General features: G+C 36.8%; 1 long non-coding RNA gene across 1 annotated transcript; it reads left to right on the forward strand.

Annotated features, from left to right (window-relative positions):
* Positions 1-4155: 4155 nt before the first annotated feature.
* On the forward strand, positions 4156-10492 carry LOC125504422. Its single transcript, XR_007281480.1, has 2 exons — positions 4156-4405; positions 9978-10492. It is a non-coding gene; the product is annotated as an uncharacterized LOC125504422 (long non-coding RNA).
* Positions 10493-14817: the final 4325 nt, after the last annotated feature.

Below are 14817 nucleotides of genomic sequence, written 5' to 3' on the forward strand. Positions count from 1 at the left end.
GATACACCATGTATAATGTTACAAAATATTTATTTGCAACGTTTAAATAACGTCTAGCGCAACGCTTCAGTAACATTTCAACGAAACGTTTCTGCAATGTTTCAGCGAAACGTTTCTGAGGGCGGACATTTACAGTTACATAAACATTTCTGAAACATTTAGTGCAGGTAACTGAAACGTTTCGGGATTTTAATGTACGTTTCTGAAACGAAAAATTGTTTAGCGGACAGGGGAGGTCATGTGGTAGAGATGCAGTCCGGACAGGCTTCTATTCAATTGTTGACGGATTTTGTCCTTGATTCTAACCGATTGTTATCAACAGAATGAAATATGTAAATTTTTGAATTATAATTGGAAAATTGTCACCACGCTAAGATCATGACTGATTGATAAAAGAAACGTAAGTGCAATTAAAAAATACACACAAAGAAAGCCACTTCACGGAAAAAAAATATATTCTTTCAAAACTTCGGGTATTCGGCCTTAAATGCACTGGAAATGTTTTCACTGAGAATATTTTGCTTGGAAAATCGTATATTCGACATTAAAGTCTTCATAAATGTCACTCTTTTCAACTAATATTAATTTCTTAAAGATTTTTTTACAAGGTGGAACACTGTGAGTTCGAATTTGTTTTACTTCTTTGCTGTTGCCGCTATCCAATAGAAGGCTGGAATCGTTTTCATTCGGGCTTTTTGGGGGTTTTGAAACTTTTGAAATATCTTGCCAGTTAACGAAGTTACGGGCAAAAGTGTGGAGGTATGCGCAGATGGAATAGTCGAACGGTTGCCAACATTCAGGGTTTATTATCTCCCAAACTATTGTCAGTCTGGATTTTTGTCCAGACAGCTAAGCTCTAGCGAATGCCCGTGGCAACCTAGTGCAATTTTTCTTTTTCAAATATTTTCAACAGTGGCGGAGTTATGGGCAAATAAGCGTGTAAACAATGTAGGTGGAAGTTTAAATCTCCCTAACTTCAAATCCGATTTTCGCCGAAACTATATACGAAGACTATGTTAATGGATAGTGGCATTTCGGTCTAAATTCGACTCTTAAGAGAAAGAGTTGCACATTTGCGATTTTCATAAAATTCGAAAATTTCAAATTTTTTTTTAAATTGCAAAAGTTTTTTTAAACCACTGGGTACCTTCTAAAAAATACATTTTTAAGTTAAAAACCCTTGGTTGGCGGATAAAAATGGCAGCAAAGGGCCTATTTCCAGGAACAGCCAGCGTCTTTGAAAATTTAAACTCCGCTGGCGCTGAAACGGTGACCAAAATGAACGTTGGCCCTGAAACAGTTTTGTCCCCAAATATGTGGGCTTTTAAAGAGTTTTTCAACCGATTGCAATTTTCTGACATTCAGTTTTTATGGAAAATCGTACGTTTTTCAACAAATTTTAAAATTTTCAAATCGGCCCGATATTAACAATTATGCAGAAAACTTTTACATACATACAGCTGTTTCTCCAAAAAAAAATGCGACTATAAATCCACAAAGGAAGCATTGCTAAAGTTTGTCTTGAAAAATTTCGACTTTCAAACTCTTATAACTCAAGTTTCTCAACTGATTTCAAGTTTGCAAAATACGATTTTTAGACAAAATCACTCGCTTTTGAACGAATTTTCAATCATCTAAATCGGGTCCGTCCAAAACGTTTGCCGTTGGTTGATTATCCCAAAGTTCAGTATTAAACCAAACTGTACCACTAACTAACCCAACATTAAACTAAATGTTTAATTCTGTTCATTTCAAAGCATTAACATCCACATCCGTCGGTTCTGATGAGGCCTGGGTAACACTGTGTTGTGTGACGCTTTGGTGTTGATGCCGCTGTTTGCGTTAATGAGCTAAATGTCAGGCCAACACCTTGAATAACACTTAAATTTAAGCGCATTTGTGAAGGCGGCGCGCAGTCATCATACGATTCCCGATAACCAAAACTACTTCGGGCGCAAAAACTAAATTTTTTTCTTTCCCAAATGAAAACTGTGTTATTGCAACCATTTTCGACACCTGTTAAATCACCCAAATATTCGGATTATTTCTCTGAAAATTCGCTAGTGAGACAAGAAAAAAAATCAGGTGCATCTAACTACACATAAATTAAAAATTTAAAAATTAAACGACAAAAAGTTAAATGATAAACAAAAAAAAACTTTTGAGCTCTCAATTCATATTTTACGCGCCCATTAGCTCGCTTTAACCAGTTCTGGACTTTTTTCTTCAGTTATTTTCGTTGTGACCAGATGATTTTGACGAACTGAACGAGCTTAGGATTAAGAGAAATATTGTAATTGCACGTGTGAGCAATTGCACACATTGAGGTTAAGTTTGCATGTCACTGGTCACCTGTCAATGATCGGACGTCTTTTAAATATCCGTATTTCGAATGCCCCAACTGTTGCACTGCTTAAAAGCCCATGGTGCATGGGCCGACGGACCACTACACATCAGGTAAACCGAGGTCCTCTGTTATCTCCCAACACATTTGTTGTATTATGAGTTCACTGCATCATAAAATGCGTTAGCGCGTTTATTGACGCAACAACGTATTGGTATTAGTGCGTCAACACCTGAAAATCCACTTTTTCAGCATTCCGTATCGTGAATCTTCTACAGTTACAATTCTACAACTCGCTGCCGGTTTGGCTTCGGAGTGGCTGGGTGTTTCCCCTGGCGGGAATCCGTCCCTTCCCTCCGTTGCCTCTTCTGTGCTTCTTTGTCCTGTTTGTGCTCCTCTGCTGCTTCCTTTCGTTGACAACTCGGTCAGCCTTTGACTCACCTGTAGCAGAGCTCTGTTCCGCTGCTGGCGAGTCAATCAGCATGACGGCTGCCTGACTTTCGCCCGCTTCCAAGAGTGTTGGTTCCTGGTCAGACTGTTCTGATTCTCTTAGTTCTCTTGCTGTTCAATATCTTAGTGAAATAAGCAGTTGTCCATTTTCTAAATTCGGTTGCAAGCATTTTAGGCATCTGTTCCTTCCAATTACTATTTCGATCTCATTTTCATTATTTTTCTAATGCCTTCTTTTGTTTTTCTTCTCTTATTAGAACTAATTAGTCTTCTTCGCCCATTGTTCCTCAGCCTGGTTGCCGCATCACTTAGTCTATTTTCTTTTGATTTCCTGTTTAGGCACTCTTATTCCTGCTTATAAGTTCTTTCTTTCAGTTCTTCATTGATTTTTTAATATCTAACTGTTCCGTTTCTCATTGATGTCTATGGTTATTTCTTAGAATCCGTCTACAACCATCAGCGTTTTGTCTTATTTTTGTTATGGTCGATTGTCATTGGTTTTTTGTATTGATTTATTTTCCTCAAGTTTGCCTGTTGCCATTTTGGCTCTTAGCATACGACAGCCGCTACTGGTTGAGTATTTAAGTGCAGTTGCATCTTCAAATATTTTTTTTTCGCTCCATTTGGGGAGATCCATGTCCATTTGCGTTTTACTCCTTTATTCAAATACGTATTTATTGCATTTTCAGGAGCTCCAAACTGTTGTCTTGTTGAAATCCAGCAAATACATTATCAGAAGTTGCTATAAGAACAGTTCTTTCTCGTCAAAATCATTTCGTTCACTTAAACTACTCGACTCCGAAATTGCACGATTTTCACCACTCGCACGGAAACTTAACCCGAAACGTTTTATTCTGCGCGATTTCTCCAATATATCGCGAAATTTCCGTACACGTTGAACAATTTTTGGTTCCAACAAGATCGATTTGTCAATAATCGTCCCTGCAGTAGAATATGACGGCTGTCACTGAACGAAATAAAGGTTAGCTGTTCTTAAATATACGAAATACACAGAACACGTAACAGAAACAAACATCTAATTACGTTCCGTACGCTGTTGCCATGTTGTTTGATGTCAGTTTTCTGTACTAGATCCGTCATTTCTGTCCAGTTACTCGCGCGTTTTTTWGGCAGAGATTTYGAAGAAAAMGAATTGTCCACTATTATCTAATTTATTTACRGTTTTGCARGCGGAATCTGTTTGACATTATTAGTATTTACGGCTTTGAGATATTTTTARGRAAAGTATCACKTGAAATTTTTCGATAAGTAGGTTCAATAGGTTAATTCAGTAGGTTCATAAAACATAATAAACAACTTAACTAATTTGCATTTACMATTTTGAGTCATATTTTGTAGGTYATTTTAGACCAGTTTGTAAATTCAAGAATGGTRACTGTTGAATGCAACATTTTTTTTCAAATCTTTCTGCAAACAAAGCAATCCTCAATACGCATTTAGCTTTGAACCTAAAGTTTGTCCACGATCAACAGCCCATTTCTTTTCCACAAAGTGAAAAATCTTTTCAATGTTGGATGGATGTGAACCTTCATTTAGGTGCAATATAGCGATCCTTCGCAAGTGAAATATTAACATTTCCTCGCATTGAAGGTAAGAAAATTAAGAAAATTGCATTATATTTGCAACTATAATTCCCCCAGAATTTTTCATTTACATCTATAGGAAACATGGGTTAATGCTTGACAGAAATAACATCAAATATTACTACCATACGGCAACAGCGCACGGAGCGCTTTCCGTAATTAGACGTTCGTGACAACTGTTTGTATTGTCATTTTTTGGGCATTTTTTGTCCATTTCACATTTAATTAAAAATTATAATAATTCCCTATAGGGAAAATGGCATGTTCTACATAATTCGTTGCAAATTTGTGCATTTTTTCTCATAAACCCACACACTAGTTTGTTAACCAATTAAAATGTCCCCCCAATTTTTTTCGAACTCCTGAGTCTGTCCTCTTTCTCTCATATTTTTTTGCTAAAAAGCAAGAATATTATACAGTAAGTGGTTAAGAAAATATTGGATATATCGGGTGTCAGTATTCACTTGGCAGGCTCAGAAGAAAAGTCTCAAAGCGAATTTAAAGCGAATCATGTACTGCAGGAGGCGCTCTCGATAAGCTTGCTTCAAACTGATGTTTGTTGCCATATTTGCTGCTCAAATGTCATTATTTTAATTAAAATGTCATACAAGCTCATTTTTTACAAGTGTAAAAGGGGCAATTGTGAGCCTTCAAATCGAAGTATCCAACCTGCAACCGGCTGTTGGCTCTCTCTACACCATGCAACCTTTTTGGTTGTTTCTCAGACCAGGATTTGACAAGATATTAGCTGTTGCCAAATTTATGCTTCCGTTTTTTTGCAAATATCTCTGTTTATAGTGATAGAATCGCCTGTTTCCTGTCTATTTGAGGCGAATACTCGCTGAACAGGAACCAAACGCTAAATTCTATTAACCATTTTTCTGATACTCTAGCTCTCAGAGCATGTAGGTACCCTGAGAAAAAAGCAATTTTCAGTCGCCCTGTGTTTTTTGCCAGCTGGTACACGCCGCTGCTTATTTGGTACCTTGAGCAAACAAATAAAGCAACGTATTGATACGGATCGATCCTGGGTGGGCACATGAGTCCTAAACAAACTTCGGGTTGTGCCAGGCCGTCAACCTCAAGCCAATGGATCAGTACCAGGTCGACGACCCCCAAAAAATATCGGGAGTCGACTTTACCAGCACTTCGATGAACTGATTCGAATTGGGTCAGGCTGCAACAGTCGAAGCACCAAGATTAAGTGGGCGTTGACCTTTTGCAGCTTTTTTCCCATTGGAATCCGACTGGAAAAACAATCGATCTAATACAAGAAGATCTAGGAAAGTGAAACAAGCTCACTTTCACCTGCATTGCTTGGCTCAAGGGGAGCCTGGTATGCTGAGTTGGTTTAGGTTTTAAGGCTTTGCTAAAAAATGCTCAAACTGCAACGGAAACTCTTTTTTTGTAGCTTTTAGATGCGAATATGAACAGTSCAGAGTTGCRTACCAACCACAATTCGGTTTTCGGCTTGGAAAAGCRAACTACGCAWGCAAAAATTAACTCWCGAAATTAAGCTACGTTCAGAAAAATTKAAATGAATAAGTWGAGGGTATCAAACTACAGGTTCGAAAGAACTGTGATTTCTTCTACTGCAAGAAAACTAGACACTACTAGAATMTAGAGAGAGACATATTTAATGTTCTTAAGTTTGATGGTTTGAAACCCACACTGTGCGACAAACGATCGTTAAAAATATGTACTCGTATGTAATWTCTAAGAAAAGTTGKCGATTGAACTGCATTTTGGAGTACTAGTGAAGAAAAGACAACAAACGCRATTTTTACTTCACTGGTTTTTGAGGAATGTCTTTTTGAAACTCACTGTTCAACGAATGATCGAAATTTGCAGTCGGGCGATTAAAAATTCGTAAAATCTAAGAAAATAGCGCGATTAAACTGAATTTCGGAGCACTAGTGAAGAAAAGTGTGCTTTTTCAGTGTGGCAACAAACGCTTCTCTGCCTTTACCGGTTTTTGAAGAACGTTTTTTTACACTCACTGAGCAAAGAGGATATCGCGAAAAATCTGCACTCGGAAGACTTAAAATGGATAAAAACCAAGAAAATAGCGTGATTAGACTGAATTTCAGAGCGCTAGTGAAGAAAYGTGTGCTTTTTCAGATGTGATAACAAACGCTTTTCTGCCTCTACCGGTTTTTGAGTAACGTTTTTTTGAAACTCGCTGGGTAAAGAGGATACCGCGAGACATCCGCACTCAGATGATGAAAAATTCGTAAAATCTAAGAAAGTTGCGCTAATTAGACTGAATTTAGGAGCTCTAGTGAAGAAAAAATTGCCTTTTCAGAGGTGGTAACAAACACTTTTCTACCTACACAAATTTTCCGGAAATATATTTTTAAATTCGCTGTGCAAAGAGAACAAGGTGGGAAATCCGCACTCGGATTATTAAAATTTCGTAACATCTAAGAAAAGGGGGCGATTCAACTGCATTTTGGAGAATTAGTAAAGAAAAGAGTGCTTATTCAGATGTCGTAACAAACGCTTTTCTACCTCCATCGGTTTTTGAGGAATGTTTTTTTTTTAACTCACTGTGCAAAGAGGACATTGAGAGAACTCCGCACTCGGAACACTAAAAATGCGTAAAATCTTAGAAAATAGCGCGATTAAACTGAATTTTAGAGCACTACTGAAGAAAAGTRAGCTTTTTCAGATGTGGCAACWCACGSTTTTCTACCTCTACCTGTTTTTGAGAAACGTTTTTTTKAAACTCACTGTGCAAAGAGGAGATCGCGAGAAATCAGCACTAGGAAGACTAAAAATGCGTAAAATCTTAGACAATACGCGATTAAACTGAATTTCAGAGCACTASTAAAAAAAGTGTGCTTTTTCASTGTGGCAACAAACGCTTTTCTGCCTTTACTGTTTTTTGAAGAACGTTTTWTTTACACTTACTGTRGAAAGAGGACATCGCRAAAARTCTGCACTCACTTGATTAAAAATGGGTAACAWCCAAGAAAATAGMGCGATTAAACTGAATTTYAKAGYRCTAGTRWAGRAAAGYSTGCTTTTTYAGAYRTGGCARCAAACGSTTTTCTGCCTTTACCGGTTTYTGAGTAACGTTYTTTTGAAACTCACTGTGCAAAGAGGASATCGCGAGAMATCCGCACTCGGATGATRAAAAACTCGTAAAATCTAAGAAAATAGCGTGATTAAGCTGAATTTCAGAGCATCAATGAAGACAAGGGTGCTTATTYARATGTCGTAACAAACGCTWTTTTCCCTCYACAGGTTTTTGAGGARTCATTTTTGGAACTCATYTGTACAAAGACGACATCGCGAGACATCCGCACTCGGWTGATRAAAAATTYGTAAAATCTMATAAATAAGCGTGATTAAACTGCATTTCGGAGCMTTAGTGAAGAAAAGTCTTAAGTCYTGAGTGCTTATTCGGAAGTCGCAACAAACGCTGTTTTACCTCCACAGGTTTTCCAGAGATGTTAAGAGGAACTGTCTGTTGGTTTTTTTTATTCAGTCAAAAAAAAAGCTTCGATAATAATTAATGAAATAACTGGAAAATTCTTTGAGTAACTATTTGAGTAAATTTTTGGAYAGAAATTGGAAAAKTTCCGCCTGCAAAGCGTACGCATTGTCTTCAACCGGCTATATATTCGTCATRTAAGAAGCTAGTTCAAAATTCAAAGAGCCCCTTTAAAGAGCATAGAATTATTTTTGCTTTGGCGGTCTCAATTGTGCAAATATCAGCTTTTCTGAATCGTCTCCAGGAGATGTTAAGAGGAATTGTGTTTTCGTTCATTCTTTTTCGGTCGAACGCKAWTTGCTAAGAAAATGTCTCAAAAAATCAAGAAATGGCTCTCTGCRGATTTTTTGARAAAAATTGGTAAATTTTCTACAGCAAAGCGGTCGCGTTCTCTTGAACGCACCATATCTTCTTCACGCAGGAAGCGATTTCAAAACTCAAAAAGCTTCTTTATAGAGCCCTTAATACTGTTTGCTTTGGAGGTTTCAAATAAGACGCTTTACATAAGAAATATATATGTATGTTTATTTCAACACATCAATTCGCGGTTATGATGACAATCAAGAACAACTTCTCGTTGACAATATTGACATTTGGAAAATAGCAGATCCCTACATTTAACGAATCCGGTCTATTTGATTATGACTCTGTATTTCTCCATGTTTGCGGGAGTTTTTAATAATAGGGTGTTTTCACTTTTTTAAATGTTGATATATAGAAAGTAGTTATGACAAACACTACACTGATATAATTTTTTTTGCAAAAAAGTCTTCATAATAATTTTAAAGCGAATTTAAATTTAAATCAGATATTTCCTCCAGAATTGCCGAATCCGTATCGTCGGTTGCCTATCCCGATTGTGACGTAGCTGGTCATATGAACAAAGTGTCTCGTGTTCATTTTGTTGTTTTTGCAGCTTTGTTTTATTATTTAAGTTATTGTGATAATCATTATTTTATTGATTATTATTATTATCTTGCATAATGGAAAATAGTGACATGTATGGATCACAAAATAAGTGTTGTTTTGTGCCAGGATGCAAGAATACCTCAATAAGTGCTCCAAACAAACTTTTTCTAACCGTTCCCCATGATTATGCACGTAAAGTTTATGATTCAAAGCAGCTAGACGTGATGTTCCTAAATCAAAATCAATGTTTTTTTGTTGCAAGGATCATTTTAATGAAAGTACGAGAAAAAGCTAATGATGAGGCAGACAGAATATGCCTTCAATCGTACTCTGTGTTCTGGGCAAATTCTACCTTGTACAGTGTACAAGGAACCCTCGCGTTTTAATTCCACAAATCCGATATCACCATATTCTTCTCGTGATGCAAAAAATACAAATTTAAGAGTTCATTTTACTTTTAAAGCAGCCATGTGTATAAGTTAGGTTAAGTTGAATAAGTGAAATTCTATATATTATTTACCTAACTTAAACCAATACAGACATATTAGTATCTTAAGGAGAGAGTAACTAATAATGAATTTACGGCTTTTTACTTACGCTGCTGCTTTGAGACCCTTAAATTAGGCTGAATTAAAGCGTTCGTCGTTTATTTGAAATTCGGTAACCATAAAAATATGTACAAATGGTAAATTKTTTGTTAACGCTTTAAGGAATCYTTCTRAAGCCATTTTTTAGTTTAACACAAACTATAAATTATTTAAATTCACAAAATAATTAATGAAACACAACCACACAACTAAACACTATGCACAGAACKTAAAAAATCCGCCATTTATATGACCACAGACGTCACAACCAATAGGATTGCGTTTTAGAGATTCATGAATAATTTGAACTTTAGCTGAATTTGTTTATTAAATATTTAACAAAATAGCAATAGATAGATAGTATAAACTTATTTAATCTTTCATATGTATATATTACCATAGATTAATGTTCAGTTTGTAGGAATTTTTGATACAACAAAAACACCCTATTAGGAAGCAACAGGTTACATAATGTTAATTAGGCATATTGTCTTGAAAAACATTGTTGCGTTGTCGTCCTTATGATACGGTTTTTTTGCAAATTTCTCAGTTTTTAATAACAGCTTTTTTACTATTTTTTTCAGTACACCCACAGACAACATTTCATCAGGAATGACGCCACTTATGAATCACCCTGTAGATCCCGTGAGAGTAAATAAAGAAGAATTGAAGACAACCAAAAAATAAAGCGAGCACATCAATCCAATAAGGTTTCTGCTAGTGCAACTGACGGACAATTGCGTCACGACGCATCGCGTTTCCGTGGCAACTCCCTACGTTCCCCAGGATTTCGGGATTAATTGATCGCGGGGGCCTGTTTTTGGGCCCCAAAATTCGGGAGTTCAATGCTCAAGTCATTATGCATGTCACGTGACGGAAACGAGTTGCCATGTTTACTCAACGAAAGATTTATGACTAACCGTTAACTGGGATACACAACAGAAGGTTCTTGTTTTGATATTATTGATCTAAATGTATCTACTAATCAGATAATCACAAAATATTCGGACGCCCCGTGCTTTGAGGTGAATTTCTACACGAATGTGCAATATTTGTTACGTATTTTTTTTATTGATTGAATAAACAGTATGATTCAAAATTGGCGTCATTTCTGTTTGTAACAGAAATATTTTTTTTACAAAATTTCTAAAATCTATTAACAGTTGAAAATCTAATTTCAACTTTATTAATAAGCATTATTTTGAAATGGTCCCATGTTTGTTTGGTAGCCTATTGGATCTATTTTTTCATAGGCAAACGCATGCAAAATATGTGAAATCAAGACAATAACTTAGTAAAATCAAACATATTTTTTTCGCTGACGCTTCGTTCCATTTGAGTCTTAGCACTGAATATACCTTTTGCTGGTTTCCTCTGATAGTTTGTCGGTGTTCCATTTTGTTTTTGGGCCGTTATTTTAGTTTTTAAAATGAAAGTTCTTACCCTGACCAGCTTTAACTACGAAATGGTCGGTATTTGCGTCAGGCCCTCTCAGGTCCTCTCATCATCTAAGTTCTAGTGGAAGTTTTTGGCTCCATCCTCAAATTTCGGCCGCAAACTTGCAAAGCCGTCTCTGTCCTCAAAATTCTGAGACTTTAGCTTTGAGGGACAAATCTTGGAGATGAAGCAATCATTTCCATGTCAAAATCTYTAATTAGTSACTTTAATCATGTTTGCGTCAGTTCTTCGCTTAAAAGCTCGWCTTGGAAGCTCACTTTCAGATACAAAATTCTACTTCAAGCTGAGGACTTCGTCCTCAATGTTGTCTGCGATAAAACCCCAAGTTCCCTCTGGAAGGTCCGATTGCAAAATTAGAAATTTGCTATTAGGAAAACGCTTGGAAAATGTGATTGAAAAGTGGAAAGTTTCAAATCCAAAATGTGGCTCTTTAGTGGCAAATCGCGGCTTGAAACTCGAAGCATCTACGTTGATTTTAGCGCATCATTTAAATGCATTCAATATTTTCATTGTAAATTAGCAATTACCGCTGAAATTCTCATTTCCAACTTGATACCTTAAAGCCTCAAAAGTTTGTCTTTAAGTGGAAGCGCTTGAATGCTTCGCACGCTTCTCGTGGTGAAAGTTCAACTTCTAAATCCAAGTTTCGGGCAAAAGCTGTAAAATTCATGTTTTGAGCTACACTTCGAAACTTGAAGTTTCTAACTCAGTACTTAAATGTTAATAGTTTAAAATTATCCTTTGTTGCAATCCATTTCCCCATCTTGATTTTAAGGTCGCAATTTCGCTTGAAATCACGACATTCGAACTGAAATGTTGATTTTTTTCTTTCGAAACGTTAATTTCGATTAAAATCTCAAAATTTTGCATTTCAGTTCTGCATCTTGCATGTGGAAATGTTGCCTTCGGAGTGGAATTTTACAGTTCCAAATCATACCAGCTTGAAATTTCGAGTTGACCCAGTTTTTCAATTTTTGGAAACGGCAGATTTTCAAACCTGGAATTGAAATTTTTCACTTTTTATTTTTCAAATACACATTTGAAAAATGTATGTTTGAGTTTCACCTCAGGAATGTTCCGTCTCAATTGGAATTGCTGACTTTTAACTGGAAATTTCAACTTTTAAAGGCAAATTTTGAGCAAAAACTCTAAAATTCTTGCTATGTGTCGTTTTTTCATCCTTGTATGTATACTGTATTTAATTTAAGCTTAACATTCGAGTTAAAAATTTGGACTTTGGATCCATTGTTTTTATTTTATCAATCTTTCAAGTTGTTGCGTACTTTCAGCTTTCCAGCTTCAGTTGACTTTCAGCTAAACAGTGCCACCTCAAACCTAATAAATCTACTTTCATCTCAGCACGTTATTAAAATTCACTCTTTAATTACTGACTATAAACAATTTTTCAGCAGTTTTCTGCTTAAAAGTTCGACTTAAAAGTAAAGTTTTGATTAGAAATGTCAATTTCTAGCTGATGATTTTGTCCGCAATGTTGAATTTGACAAACTCCGCAAGAACATGCCGGAAACTTTGACTATAATGTTGAAGATTCGCAAAAATCGTTGAGGAAAACACTTGGATGACTTAAAAAATGCGATTCAAAAGTTGTAAGTTTCAAATCTAAAATTCCGTTCTTTCCATTTACTATTTCCGTTACTTTCATTTCACCGCATTATTTAGCTAAATGCACTCAATATTTGCACTTTAACACAGCAATTTAACATTAACATCAAGTTCTCAGCTCCAACTTGATACATTAAAGCCTCAAAAGTGTTTCTTCAAGTGGAAGCTCTTGAATGCAGTCTCAAATTTCGGACTCTAATTTTCCAATCGCTTTGTACTCAAAACGCGGAAACTTACACTTTGAAAGCAAAATTTTGGGATCAAGAGGGATCAAAATATCGAATTACTGACTATAAACAGTTTTTTGCCTAAAAGCTCGACACCTCGATTAGAAATTTCGACTTGAAGCTGATGATTGGCTCAAAGCTGACTTTGGCCTAAGTTCACGCTTGAAACTTCGACTGCAAAATGAAAATTTGCAATAAACCATAGAGGAAACACTTGAATAACTTGGGAAATGGGACTCAAAAGTGAAAAGCTTCAAAGCCAAAATTCCGTGTTTTCGCTGAAAATTGCGCCTTTAAACTCGAAGAATCTGCTTCCATTTCATCACATTATGTAAATTAATTCAATATTTGCACTTTACAGAAGCAATTCTCATTCATCTCCAACGCGTGATCTTAACCCTCACAAATTTCTCTTCAAGCGGAAGATGTAAGGCTCCAACTTTCAAATCCGCTCGCTCCTCAAAACGCTGAAACTTCAACTTTCAGAGCAAAATTTTGCGATCAAGAAGGATCAAATCTCTAATTACTGACTATAAACAATTTTTGACCAGTTTCTGCTTAAAAGTTCGAAGAAAAATAATTTTTTGTTTAGAAAGTCGACTTCTAGCTGAGGATGTTTTCCCTGTACTTATGTATGACGCATCCACCGAATACCCGGGATGGAAAGACAAAGTAATGCTGAGGTACTTGATTGGATGAGCAAGGCGAAGGAGTTGCTGCGGACCCTCAAAGAGCGCAAACTCCACTGCAACAGAAGTATCATGAGGGGAAGTCGATACGGACTGCTCATACTGATTATCGCAGGAAAAAGATCCGAAGGCAGGAGACAAAATTCATAGATGAAGGATCTGGGCCGATGGTTCGGGAGGACCTCAACTGAAATCTTCCGAACTACAGTTTGCAGAATTGTGATAACCAGTTGGATCGCCAACCTCCGGAGGCAGACGGCGTAACAAGAAAAAGTTTATGATTTCCAAAGCAGATAAAATTGATTGTGAAATTAAACATAAATAAACGTCGTATATGAAGACTATTTAAAATTCGTTGCACAGCTCGAGTGGCGAATATCAAAGTTCTGCAAAGAATGAATAAAGACCTCGACGTTGTAACCAACATCAAACCCCGCAAATTGCAGTGGGTACATGGGTCGTATTATGCGGAACGAAATTGCTAATATCTACTCTTCTTCTTCCGGTGCCATATGCATCCTGCACGTTGGGGATCTTCCGCACATTCCTCAAATAAATGTACGGGCGTTGTCTTCTGCCCGACAAAATATGGTTGCCACGTAGGGCACCCCGCTCCATCTCCTGATGTTTCGGAGGATGTTTGTCCTGTATGTTCAGCCCCCTACAACAAGATAGGCTTTCTTCTTCTTCTTTTAGTGCCTTATTCTCTGCGCACGTTGGCGATTAACATTGTTTTGCAGCCACGAGTTCCTTCGCCCTCCTGGTCCCCTTCTGCCGTCGACCTTTCCCTCTTGAATAAGTTGTAGTAGCAGATATTTATTGTTCCTCATAATATGTTTCTTCTCTTCCCTGTGAATACTACCTCTTTCGTTTTGCCCATTCTTCTAAGTAATTCTTTGTTCGTGCTACATGATCGATCCATGAGATGTGCAGAATTCTCCGGGAGATCTACATTTCGAGCGCTTCATATCAGAAAGGATATAACATCTGACCATTCTTAATTTCCGTTGTAGGCTTAGGTGTATGCTGACGAAAATTATTTTTATGTTTCTGAATACAGTTCTTGCCTTCTCGATTCTGCATCTAATTTCTACGGATTGCTCCCAGTTTACATTTACCATTGACCTCAAGTCAGTGTATCTTTCGCCTCGTTCTAGAGATTCTTGATTTAGAGTCAAAACCATAGGAAGCTGGGCGTTTTTGCTGATGGTCATATGTTTTGCCTTAGAGGTGTTCATATTCCTCGCTCGTTGTATAAATGTTCTCAAAAAGAGTCCGAAGATCTGTTAGGCTACTTGTTAGGATAACACTGTCATCTGCGCATCGGATGTATGTTTTCGCCGTTCATTTTAATCCCTTTTAATATCGTTTCAGAGAAGATGTTGAATAAGGTTGTCTTTGTATCGTCACCTTTCCCGTTTCGTTGC

Source organism: Dendroctonus ponderosae, unplaced genomic scaffold, assembly GCF_020466585.1.
Source record: "Dendroctonus ponderosae isolate FM_Combo_2020 unplaced genomic scaffold, Dpon_F_20191213v2 Dpon_F_20191213_484, whole genome shotgun sequence".
NCBI classification, from domain to species: Eukaryota; Metazoa; Arthropoda; class Insecta; order Coleoptera; family Curculionidae; genus Dendroctonus; species Dendroctonus ponderosae.